The following is a 13,838-nucleotide window of genomic DNA, read 5'->3' as shown; positions in this document are numbered from 1 at the left end:
CTGTGGTTTCTTCAAAGACCCCACCAGTCTCTACAGATTGTATAGCAGTAGCCTTTATGCAACTAGTAAACGTCCCTAAGATCCATTGCTTAAACCTTCCTCAGCAATTGGCATCAGGTGTTACCTCTAGCTTTTCTTTCCTGAGATCTATCCATGCCTGGTCTCCTTTCTGATAGAATACTTAGCTCATTCTTTATATTTTTCAAGGGGGAAGGTTGAAATGCCCCCAAATTGTAGCACAGTTACTTAATCCCCTAAATGGTCTCCTCAGAGGCACTCTCTCTTAATTTGGGATTGGTAGATTATACCCCAAATTCCTGAAAAGTCAGTGAGAGAAGCTCATAGCACAGCTCTCTCCAAGGAAATACTCTTCAAATATCATTCAATTCCTTATTTTCTAAGTGTGGGTGAGGGATTTTAAAATTATCTGATGGGCTTCCCTGGTGGCGCAGTGGTTGAGAGTCCGCCTGCCGATGCAGGGGACATGGGTTCGTGCCCCGGTCTGGGAAGATCCCACATGCCGCGGAGCGGTTGGGCCCGTGAGCCATGGCCGCTGAGCCTGCGCGTCCTGAGCCTGTGCTCCGCAACGGGAGAGGCCACAACAGTGAGAGGCCCGCGTACCGCAAAAACAAAACAAACAAACAAAAAATTACCTGAATTTTGGGCTTCCCTGGTGGCACAGAGGTTAAGAATCTGCCTGCCAATGTAGGGGGCATGGGTTCGAGCCCTGGTCTGGGAAGATCCCACATGCCGGCGAGCAACTAAGCCCGTGAGCCACAACTGCTGAGCCTGCGCTCTAGAGCCCGAGAGCCACAACTACTGAGCCTGCTCTCTGGAGCCCACGAGCCACAACTACTGAAGCCCACGCGCCTAGAGCCCGTGCTCCGCAACAAGAGAAGCCACCACAATGAGAAGCCTGTGCACCACAAGGAAGAGTAGCCCCCGCTTGCTGCAACTAGAGAAAGCCCGTGCACAGCAACGAAGACCCAATGAAGCCAAAACTAAACTAATAAATAAATAAATAAATGAAATAAAGTGATATAGATCTAATATAATTAAGTTATCCATTAAAAAAACTGAATTTTAAGTTATCTAAAATTCATCTAAATTTTGTATCTATTTGGTATATGCTCAGCCAAACGTCCATTCTAATTCTTTCTTAGATACACAGAGAAAGTCTAAAAGAAATATGAACTATCCCAAGATCAATGTTGACCCTTGAGAAAATCTGGTAAGAATGACAGTTCAAATCTGGCTGTCAAATGGTTTGCATTATGGTTATGTTCAAAGACACGTATTGTCATATTTATCATTCTCTGGTGAGAGTGCTTAATGCTCATAAAGTATCAAAATTTCTATGAGGAGTTAGGGAAAGTTACAAATGAGTTAGTAGATCAGAGACGAAACACTCAGAATTAGCAAACTGGTACATCTGATTGAAGTGCTGAATATAATACAGCATTTTATCATCTTTTTAAAGTATGACATTATGAGTTAATTATGTAATTACTATAAAAGTGTTTCGAATTTGTAGTCTGTGAAAGGTTTACATTCTAAGGCATGTTATTTTCTCAAGGCACCAGACATTCACACTGATCAATAAGACATAACAAATGACAAATAGAACTCCTTTTCAGAGTGAAAACTATTGATACTTTCCTTATTGAGAAACAGTTAGGCTATACAAACTTCTATTTATAAAATCTCGTGCGAACTTTGTCTGGAATGAATTTTAAAAGCATTATTTAAATACACATATTAATACTTTAAACAATGATGACAAATGATTTAATTACATATTTCTAATATATTTGTTATCGTTCATCAAATACATCTCATGACAATGCACATGTTACTTAAAACATTTGGAAATACATTTTAAAATAACTGGATATAAGAGTCTTATCAATATAAAAACAGAGGTAATACACTTTTTAGTGTTGACATGAAACAAATAGTCTACCAGATATTTCCCAGCAAAGATAAGTTTATTTGGGATCAGCAGAAAATTGCAGTTTGGGGTCTACAACCTTCGGGAGCCAAGTGCAAGTTTCCCCAGGGCAAGAGAAGAAGAAGCTTTTATAGAGAGGAAAAAGAAGTTGGAAGGACTATAGTAAATGAAGAGTCCATGCTTTTTCATGGGTTAAGTCATTGCCAGTAAAGGAGTCTTTCTTCGTGTTGGGTTCTGCTATTGTTTCAGGGCATGAGAGCTCCCTCTTCTGGTTTTCCAACTCTATTTAATTAAGGTTTTTGTTATTAAATTTTTAAATTAGTTAAAACAAAAATAATTAGAGCATACAAATTAAAGCTCTCATTATGGACAAATGCATATTTGAAACAATTACCAGCTATTGTTTTGAAGCATTAAACACTAAAACAGTATTTTGCTGAAGAATGAACATTGGCATATTCACCATGAATGTAAAGAATGTCTTACTTTCTTAAGGGGACCTTGGTGGGTTTTTCTTTTTTTTTTTTTCCGGACTTAAATACATCTTAAGCAGTTTTACTTAGGTCTTAACTTGCAATGCAATATAGCTATTGAGTGGTAGTGGCCAATGAGAAAGTAATCTTAGGGTTTAAGCTATTAAGACTATAGCTTTTAGATAATTCTGTAGCAACTCTATACTTTATTTAAAAAAAAAAAATGTGTTCAGTTTGAGATCTGACAATAAAATACCTGAGGAGTTACATGGAGAGAATGCAAGGAAGAAGAGCAGTAGATATGAAGGTTGGTGAAATATGTGAAGGTAAAAAACATAAAATTTAGATTTATTTAGAGAAAAGAGGTAGAGTTTTCCTTTCTTCAAGCACATGGTAGAAATTATGTGCAGAATTGCTTTTGTTTCCACCAAGGATGAACAAGAGTTATTGCTTTTAAATGTATGATACCCCACGACACAGACACATGTGTCTATGGCATGGCTGGGGAGACTCAAGCTCCTTCCCCTGATGTCTCCTTGACTAGAAAAGTTTGTAGAAGGAGTGGAATGTAGCTGAGGTATGGCTTTTGTTTTATATGGAAATCAAGAGATGAGATTTTTGAGAATCCTCCTTTTAATGGAATGATGTCATTTTGTAATGATATTTAAGGTTCTTAAGGTCATGAATTTTGAAACATCATGGTCTCTAATGTCTGAAGAAGAAAAAAATTGAAACTATGTGTATTATCTGTTATACATTTAAAATGATTGGTCCTGATTAGATTAGTCATAACAGTGGTACATTTATATATATATATGTGTGTGTATATATATATATAGTGACTTACAAAAATATGATTAGGGTTTGTTTTTTGATTAATGTCAAAAAACTTTGATGTAAGAATGTCCTGTATACATCAACAGGTGAAAAATATCATTTTTATTTTATTTTAACTGTTAGATTTTGGACAAAGAGTATATACTTCTAGTACAAGAAGTACAAGATAATTTTCTGAAACAAAACAAAATTCCATCCAAGGACAGCTTTATATAAGGCCATTATCAGATATTTTTTCTTTTACTGGAGGCATAAGAAATACTGAAGCATAAAACATGTTAAAGCAACAGCCTAATTACAACCATATAATTCAATGGGCTTTCTGCTCTGTAATAGTGAATTATTGAGAACAGGAAAACAATTAATGGAAGAGATCATTTCTAAAATGGGTATTTGACATTTGGCTGTAGTTTATTGCATTTTATTCATTCTAGTGGCTAAAATAAAACTTGGTCCATCTAAATCTTAACAGCTGCCCAATCTACATAAACTGCAATAAATTAGTTTAATGATTTTACCTATAGTTTAAAATGAAAGACCCAGTGCCTAAAACTTGTGCAGGGTGGTTTTAATCTGTGCAGTACAAGGGCCTGTGGCCTTATTTCCCTTCCTGTTATTTCCTGAAGTAGGTAGCAATATTCTTGTCAGGCAACATCCAGATATGAGAGGGGAAGTAATTCTCCATTGCTTTTACTTAACAAACATTTATTCATTGTCTACTGTACATGCCAATAAATTAGAATGCTATCTATGAGGTATGAGAGCAGTGTATCAAAACCAAGTAAGAGACATGAGACCAAAATTGCCTTAAAAAATCGAGGTTTATCATCAAACACAGTAACAAGTAAGGAGGTACAAATTTCCAGGTTTGTTTCATTTTGTGACACACATGTCATGGAAGATCTGGGAAAATTCCTTCCTGAAGCTCTGCCTTCCGTAGTCAATGGTCTTTCATTCTCAAGTTTATTCCCTCAAGGTCACAGGATGACTTATCTGTGAATATCTGATTTTCTAATACCAGACACCAAAGAAACCTCCCTGCAGACTCTCTCAAGTGCCACTGACTACATTTGGAAATCAGCATTACAAGATTAAGTATCTCATATTTTCATATTCTGTAACAGGAGATGGATTTATCAGAATACATGTGTGTGTCGAGGGCCAGTGGCAGTTAGGTGAGCAAACAGCAATGTCTGATACAAGAGGCAGTACAAATTGCTGTGGTTTCCAGAATTTAGAACAACTGTATTAGTGTCTATAAGTCTAGTAAAACTTCACAGAAGTTTTACTGATACTTGCGATAGAGAGAATGATTAAGAGTTTTCAGATAAAACAAGCTGTAAGCAGTTGGGGTGATTCAAAAAATAGGATTCTCCAGTCATATGGATATTAAGTGACTAGTATCTATTTCTCAGATTATTCTTGTGGCATAATAAATGTGCCACATATATTTTTGTTTGTTAAATAATAACAAACAACATGGATATGCTTCTTAGGGGGATTGCATTGTGTTGGGCCAAAATTGTTGGTTCATTTTCTTTTTAATTAATTAATTTATTTTAGTTTTGGCTGTGTTGGGTCTTCATTTCTGTGCGAGGGCTTTTTCTAGTTGCGGCAAGCGGGGGCCGCTCTTCATCGCGGTGCGCGGGCCTCTCACTGTTGCGACCTCTCTTGTTGCAGCGCACAGGCTCCAGACGCGCAGGCTCAGTAGTTGTGGCTCACGGGACAGTTGCTCCGGGGCATGTGGGATCTTCCCAGACCAGGGCTCGAACCCGTGTCCCCTGCATTGGCAGGCAGATTCTCAACCACTGCGCCACCAGGGAAGCCCTGTTGGTTCATTTTAAACAGAGAAAAAAAACTGCCCAAATAAATTAGAAGCATTCTTTTTGCTATTTGATTATAAAATGGTCCCTCTTTCAAAGTAGGAAGTATTCATTCTTTAAAAAAATAAATCTCTAACTTTTCCAAATGACAAAATTAGGATGATTATAACTTTCAATCTCTATATTCCAGGTCTGAAGCTGAATTCAATATAATAAAGTTAAAATTACTGTGTCAGATATTGCTATAAACCTTTTATATGCATTAACCTTTTTAGGCATTAACTCAAATGATAGTAAAAAGAAGGTACTAGTGTTTTTCCCAGTCTACAAATTCAAAATTTGAAGTGCAAAACAGGATCAGTCAGAAATTTGGCATATTCATTTTTTTCAGTTCCTCAATCTTTTAGTTTCCTGCCTCACATCATGCGGTCTAGATGGGTGAAACTCAGACCTGAAAGAAAGCTTCAGAACCTTCTGAAGAAAATAAAATATAAAATCTCTATATAATTGGGATATGTAGGATTCTAAAACAAGATTTTAAAGATTCTAAAACAAAATACACTACAATTCATGTAGGGAAAGATTGATATTTTTTATAACAATAAAATCAGAAACCTCTGTTTGTAAAAAGCCTCCATTCTCCAAAAAGAGAATAAAAAGTGAAACCCAAAACTTTATTCAAGACATATAACTAACAAACAACATGACCGATAAAGACTCTTGAAAGTGATAAGGAAAAAGACAAGCCAACAAAAAATTAGACCAACTCATGAGCAGGAATTTCACAAATGAGTGGCTTGTACCTATATGAAAAGATGCTAGCAATAAGATAAATACAAATGAAAACATAAAGATAAATATCTCTATGTCCACCACATTGAAAAAGCTAAAAAATCTGGCAACATTACTAATTGTTAGTGAAGATGTGTAACAATGGAAATGTTTTATATACCTTGCTGGTAGGAATGTAGACTGAGACAATCAGTTTAAGCAACAATTTGGCATTTTCTCATGGGGCTAAAGATGTGTGTAACCCATGATACAAAATTTTCACCCCTAGGAAAATATCCTAAAACATGCTTATAAATGTGCAACAGGAGTCATTTCCAATAGTGGTCCAAGCAGCATTATTTGCACTAGAAATAAACAAAGAAATCCAGAAACAGTCTACAGGTTTGTCTACTTTAAAATCAAATTTTTCCTTTCATAGTTAGTAAGTACCTTATAGAGAGATTCTCTGAAACTTCCATCCACTGCTTGTAGCCTCCATTGATCATTTTAAAACTCCATTATTTCCTACGTATTTATTACTTGGCATTCTGTTATGAGGAAGAGCCTTCCTATCTATGTATCTATCTATCTATGTATCTATGTATCTATCTACCTATCTATCATGTATTTATATCTATTTACACACATTGATTTCTCTTTCATTCAAATGGTTATGACTCATTATGCTAAATAGATTACTATAAGTAAATGTGTTTCAAAAGAAAATTTAATGTCGCTAACAACAAAAAAGTATCTTCCTAATACTTAAAATGAAGAAAATAACAATTATAATATAAAGTGTTCATCTACAAACCATCCAAAATTACATCCACATCTTGGCAGATTGCATTAAGCCCTTATCAACTACATATGCCTTAATTCAGATTGATAGCAAGTATGTAACAAAGTTCTGAGGGACCAGGACTAACACAAGTAGATGGAGGTGACTGTAGCCTGGTGCCTCACTCAGGAGAGACAGATTCAAGTGGATCGCCATGTAAAGGGGGCAGGACCAGTCAACAGGCAATTAGAGAGAGGTGTATGAGACACATTTAGTATGAAATCTTGAGAGCAGGATAGCAGGACTTCTAAATTTTGCCTAAGAGTAACCCAGAGATGAAATGTTTCAAAAGAACCTTGTAACATCTTACATCTTAAAAACTGCTCAGTTCCTAAGTCTCACCAGAGGAGATAAATTTTGTAAGATTCAATGATAGGGCTTCCCTGGTGGCGTAGTGGTTGAGAGTCCGCCTGCCGATGCAGGGGACACAGGTTCGTTCCCCGGTCCGGGAAGATCCTACATGCCGCGGGGTGGCTGGGCCCGGGAGCCATGGCCGCTGAGCCTGCGCATCCGGAGCCTGTACTCCGCAACGGGAGAGGCCACAACAGTGAGAGGCCCGCGTACCACAAAAAAAAAAAAAAAAAAAAAAGATTCTATGATAATGGCAGCTGCTACTGGCTGCTGTTGTACCTCCCCTCCCCCCCATCTCCCCCTCCTTGTCTTCTGCCTCTGTTTTTCTTCTATTACTCCTACTATTAAAATAATAATTTTAGCAGATGCCTCATATAAATCACTCAGGGTTTCAGACACTATATTATGTACTTTTTATTATTTTGTTTAATGCTCAAAATAATTCTTTGAGATACATATTATTTTCACCCTTTTATAGATGAGGAAAATTGAAATTTTAAAAAGGTTAAATAACTATTGAAATCTGAATACAGTGTTTACTTTCCATTAATTTATGCCATTAATACTAACTGCATGTCACTCTGGTCTCAGAAATCTATCTTCTCCAAGTCAAAACTAACATGTTCTGCCTAGCTTTTCAAGGCATTTTTATCCACTGGGCTTACCTTCTCTCTCCAGCTTTATCTCCTACACCTCCCTACAAATTTTCCTAATTTCAGCCTCTTCAATCTCTCAGAAGCATAATAAGATTAGTCCTTCTTCCAAACTTTTCATCACCATATGCTGTTCCTTATCTAGAATGCTCTTCACTTCCTCTTCTGCTTATCCAAATCACATCCTCCCTTTAGATCCAAGCGCTTTACCACTTCCTCTGTGGAGAGTTTCCTTTTCTTCTAGAAAGTTCCCTCTTCAGAAAACTTACATTACTTAACATTGGTAGAAAATAAAAGAGAAATAAAAAGCTTACTGGGGTTTCCCTGGTGGCGCAGTGGTTGAGAATCTGCCTGCTCATTCAGGGGACACGGGTTCGAGCCCTGGTCTGGGAGGATCCCACAAGCCGCAGAGCAATTAGGCCGGTGAGCCACAACTACTGAGCCTGCGCGTCTGGAACCTGTACTCCTTAACAAGAGAGGCCGCGACAGTGAGAGGCCCACGCACTGCGATGAAGAGTGGCCCCTGCTTGCCACAACTAGAGAAAGCCCTCGCACAGAAAGGAAGACCCCACACAGCAAAAATAAATAAATTAATTAATAAACTAAAAAAAAAAAGCTTACAGTTATGAGTATCTGTTACGTTGTAGTGTGATGTGTGATTGAGATAGCGGGTTCCAGAATCAGATACCTGAGGAAAAACAAGATAAGACAAATTTTTCCTCAACTATTTACTGGCAGTGTGAACTTAAGCAATAACCTTTCTCTACCTCAGTTTCTCATCTATAAAACAGACTCATCTATAATATATAATAGCAATGTGTACCTCATAGAATTTTGCCAGTATTAAAAAATGTAATATATGTAAAGTAAATGGTGAAGCTGAAATTCGGCCGCTATACACAGGTACCGGACTGAATCTCAGAGACGGGGTTTTGGGTAAAGTAGAAAAGAATAGCTTCATTGCTTTTCCAGGCAAAGGGGGCCATAGTGGGCTGAGGCCCTCAAAAATGTGTGTCCTGACTGGGAGGAGGTAGTGAGGAGTTTTGTTGTAGTTGTTCAAAGAGGGGGGGCCTGGTCAGCTCATGGACATTCTTCTGATTGGCTGGTGGTGAGGTAATTGGGAGTCTGCATCATCAACCTTCTGGTTCTAACCATCTTCAGTCTGCATGCTTGTAGGCAGCATACAATTAACTTCTTTCACCTGGTGGGGGTTTTAGTATCTGCAAAACAGCTTAAAGATATTGTTATGTGTATCCCTTGAGGGGGAACCAGGGCTCTGCCCCAAGGTGCACTATTGTTTCTTTAACTGCTCCTCCCTTTTCTCCTCAGCCCCTCCCTTCCCTGATTAGCAACGGTTTGAACCTGCCCTTTGGAACTCAGGGAAGGTCCTGGAGGCTGAATGAAACCTACTTCCTATTAAACAAAAAAACAGTGGACACAGAAAGGCTTTTGTGCCCAGGAGCCCCACAGGGTTCTGCTGGGTTTCACTGAAATTGTATTAACTGCTTTGCATGTACAGAAATTAAATCTCACAGTGATGCTCATTTTAGAGTTGAGGCTAGGATTGACTTACACTTCTTTAGTATCCATATAAAAATTTGAATTGCCTTTATATTTCAACTATGTTCTATGCAACCTCAGTGCTCATTGCCAGTTGATTGCAATTTCTTTTTTTTTTTTTTCGGTACACGGGCCCCTCACTGTTGTGGTCTCTCCCACTGCGGAGCATAGGCTCCGGACGCGCAGGCTCAGCGGCCATGGCTCACGGGCCCAGCCGCTCCGCGGCATGTGAGATCTTCCCGGACTGGGGCACGAACCTGTGTCCCCTGCATCGGCAGGCGGACTCTCAACCACTGCGCCACCAGGGAAGCCCCAATTTAATTTTTAATAATTCCCAAAGGGTTTCTTACATGAAGAAGCAAGATTAATTTGAGTGTGAAATATTTTCACATAGACACATTGGCTTTGTGTTACTGTGGATGACTTTGTTCTACTGCCATGGTTTTCTCAACTACTTAAATATTTATCTAACATAATAACAATAATTATAAAATGGAAGTCAGCAGCTGTTAGTGCACATATTTTTTGGTTGCTGATAAATTCAAGTAGAAGCATTGCTAGCTAAATTGCTAGCTAGTTCTATAGATTATCTTGTGTCGTGACAAAGATTTTTTTTCCCCTTTCTTGTATGTTTTCTAATTTTTTTATTTAATGCCAGACCTGAATACATGGAAGAACAGAGACTAAGGTAAATAGTATTTATACCTGGAAATAGGCATACCTATTATTCTGACAGGCTGTTAGTATCAAGGATTGAAGTATTCCAGTCAGGAGTGAGATAACATGCCATCTTATATTTGATATTCAATGATTATTTTAAATTATTTCTTTTGACTCTCATATATGGCAGCAATTCCTTCCTTCTATGCTTGTTCTTTTTGGAATTCAGGCTAATTTGTTCTCTATAACATCTGTGATCTGATGAACTTGATAAAAGTAATTTAATAGTTTTTTTGGTTGTTTTTGGCTTTTTTCCATTGTTTACTTAGAAGCAGTACTATTTCCCATGTTCTATGTCCTAGATGAAAGCAGAAAGCTCATAACATATTTTTTCCTGGAAAGATATTCTACAAATACAATTTTAAAATACCTTGCTGTGTAAGAAGAAATAGTAATTACTTCCACATTTCAGTAGGCCTTCAAATGTCTTATTTTCTTTCTACCTCTTCAAACCAGCTTTTGTTGAATCATAACCACAATCAAATAAACCCAAAGTCCCTTCTTTCACACTTCTTTTTTTTTTTTTTTTTTTGCGGTACGCAGGCCTCTCACTGTTGTGGCCTCTCCTGTTGCGGAGCACAGGCTCCAGACGCGCAGGCTCAGCGGCCATGGCTCACGGACCCACCCGCTCCGCGGTACGTGGGATCCTCCCGGACCAGGGCACGAACCCGTGTCCCCTGCATCGGCAGGCGGACTCTCAACCACTGTGCCACCAGGGAAGCCCACACTTCTATCATTAAATAATGCAAAGGGAAATTATAATGAATGACATTCATTCTGGGAGAATTATTAAACAAAGCGAATCATCAAAAGCTAATTGATATTTTTTTCAGCTGTATCCATTGCAATTTTCATTGCATTCGCTCTCTTTCTTGTCACTCTTGAACCATGCCATTATATCCCAATATTTCTGCACCAAAGACTTTAAAATACCAAAAAGACTCCGAAAACAAAAATGAAAAATCCCACTAGTCCCTCCATTTTATGGTTTCCAGGTCTGTGATTCTCTGCTATTTATGATATCATTGTATTTGTGGAGTTTTAATTTTTTCACCACTAAAACCTTAAGCATAGATCTGCGAGTATAGAACTCTGTACTTTCTGCATGCATCTAAGCTCTTTTCCTTCAGATGTTATTTTATTGTTGGAACCTGATATTATAAATGTATTGGAGTACCAATAAGAGACTTGAGGTAAGAGCATGCACCGCATTCTGTTTTACTTTCTTCTTTTATTAAGCCCAGATAAGCATTTGGGACGTCTATTTGGTGTTTTCTTCTCTGGAGCTTCCAGTGCCGTATAGAACATCATAAATAGTACAAGGCTGGGAGATAAATCTACCTACCAAGGCTTGAACTAACATCACTTCAAATATTGGGTTGGCCAAAAGGTTCATTTGTTTTTTTCTGTAAGATGGGTCTAGAAGCACTTAGTTGTCTTTAACTTCTCGAAACAATTTTGTTAGATTGTAGGTGAGGTGACAGCTGTCATATGAGCATGCATGTAAAAGAAGACCTCAAAATTGGTGACATTTTGTGTAGCCATTTAATATTGAAGATGGAAGAAAAAAAGCAACATTTTTGGCATATTATGCTTTATTATTTCAAGAAAGGTAAAAGTGCAACTGAAATGCAAAAAAAAAAAAAATTTTGTGCAGTGTATGGAGTAGGTGCTGGCTGTGACTGATCGAACATGTCAAAAGTGGTTTGCTAAATTTCATGCTGGAGAGAGATTTCTCGCTCCACGGTCGGGTAGACCAGTTGAAGTTGATAGCTATCAAATCGATACATTACTTGAGAACAATCAATGTTATACCATGCAGAAGATAACCGACATACTCAAAATATCCAAATGAAGCATTGAAAATCATTTGCACGAGCTTGGTTATGTTCATCGCTTTGATGTTTGGGTTCCGCATAATTTAAGTAAAAAAAAAACCTCTTGACCGTACTTCCGCATGTGATTCTCTACTTAAACGTAATGAAAACGTTAAGGTTTTAAAATGTGTTGACAGATGAAAAGTGGATACTGTACAATAATGTGGAATGGAAGAGACCATGGGGTAAGGGAAATGTGCCACCACCAACCACACCAAAGACCAGTCTTCATCCAAAGAAGGTGATGTTGTGTATAAGGTAGGATGGGAAGGGAGTCCTCGATTATGAGCCCCTTCTGGAAAACCAACTGATTCATTCCAACAAGTATTGCTCCCAATTAGACCAACCGAAAGCAGCACTGGACAAAAAGCTTCCAGAATTAGTCAACAGAGAATGCATAATCTTCCATCAGGATAACACAAGACCGCATGTTTCTTTGATGACCAGGCAAAAACTGTTACAGCTTGGCTGGAAAGTTCTGATCCATCTGCCGTATTCACCAGACATTGCACCTTCGGAATTCAATTTATTTCGGTCTTTACAAAATTCTCTTAATGGAAAAAATTTCAATTCCCTGGAAGACTGGAAAAGGCACCTGGAACAGTTCTTAGCTCAAAAAGATAAAACAGTTTTGGAAAGACGAAATTATGAAGTTGCCTGAAAAATGGCAGAAGGTAGTGGAACAAAAGGGTGACTACGTTGTTCAATAAAGGTCTTGGCGAAAATGAAAAATGTGTCTTTTATTTTTACTTAAAAACCGAAGGTACTTTTTGGTCTCCCAAAAAGTACCATCCACATGAGTCTGTAAGGCAGTTTCTTTAATAGCAAAGATTGTAGTAATCTGCAAACTTCAGGAACTTTGACAAACTGTAATGCCCATACATTTTTAAGCTGACATCTGAATTTTATTTACTATTTTTAAATAATCATAAAAAATTCCATTTTAAGACTACTGTGTATTTTGTGTGTGTGTGTGTGTGTGTGTGTGTGTGTGTGTGCGTGCTTAAAACATATTTGTCAAAACCTTTTACCTTTAGCAATGTTAGACCTGCGCGGTCTCCTAGGAGTTTCGACTCGCCCAGGAAACAAGAGTCGGAAGTCGATGCAAAACGCAAGAGGTTTATTGAAGGCCGGTGCACCGGGGTTCCTTGGTCCTCACGCAGGAGGTCGAAGAAGGAACCCTTTTGGGCGCGAATATGTCAGTTTTATAGGTTCCCACTTCCCCGTATGTAAATTATAGATTTGGTTGTGTTCTCCTGCTGATTGGTCCCGGCTTAGGCTCGGACCAGAGAGGGAACTTGTCCCCAGCTGCCTGATTGGTCTTTGACAGACACCTTTTTTACATTTTGTTATCTCCCTCCTTCTCGGAAGGGGGCCGGACATCCTGGAAATTCACCCATTGTCTAAGAAGCCCCTATTGTCTGGAGAGTTCTTAATCATTAGCTGGAACAATGTCCCTCGAGTCCCACAGCTATAGCTCATTCAATTTATGGAAGGATGTTCTCATTAAATGGTGAAGTTAATCCTCATTGCCAAACCAATCACCAAATCAAATTTACTGTCAGAAAAGACTGATTCCATTTTTTAATTTAAATAAACCGAATACTCATCACATGTGCAGACATCTGTGTGTTCAAGTCTGAACTCTTCTAAATAGGTAGCTGGATGGCTAGCTGGTTAAGAGGGCACTGAGTCTTGCTATTAATATTTTATCACCTAGATGATGCATAAAAAGTGCTTTTGGTGCCACAAATGTTTTTTGGCTGCTGTTGTTGTTGTTGTTTTGTTTTTTTCACCCAGGGCAACATTAAGTTTTGAGTTTGTAAGTTCGGGAGGAGGACCTTTGTGAAAGACAAGTGGGGAAAGGAAAAGAAAGGCAAAGCTCAGACACTGTTGCAGGCATGATAAATTTTAATTTTAGATAAATTATAAATGGATGCATGTTGATACTGAGAATCTGAAAAATGTTCCACTTAAAACT

At 38.1% G+C, this 13,838-nt stretch overlaps 1 protein-coding gene across 6 annotated transcripts in view; it reads left to right on the top strand.

Annotated features, from left to right (window-relative positions):
* Positions 1 to 13,838, top strand: part of PTPRD (protein tyrosine phosphatase receptor type D) — a 2,140,681-nt gene that overhangs the window by 574,616 nt on the left and 1,552,227 nt on the right. For all 6 annotated transcript variants that reach the window (XM_060014745.1, XM_060014746.1, XM_060014743.1 and 3 more), the window contains exon 5: positions 1,164 to 1,231. The gene's annotated coding sequence lies outside the window, so the exon portion shown is untranslated. The remainder of the gene's footprint in view (positions 1 to 1,163; positions 1,232 to 13,838) is intronic.

The sequence above is a fragment of the Delphinus delphis genome, chromosome 6, assembly GCF_949987515.2.
Source record: "Delphinus delphis chromosome 6, mDelDel1.2, whole genome shotgun sequence".
In the NCBI taxonomy this organism is placed as follows: Eukaryota; Metazoa; Chordata; class Mammalia; order Artiodactyla; family Delphinidae; genus Delphinus; species Delphinus delphis.
The sequence above is the reverse complement of the archived record's forward strand: the minus strand, read 5'-3'. Positions and strand labels throughout refer to the sequence as shown.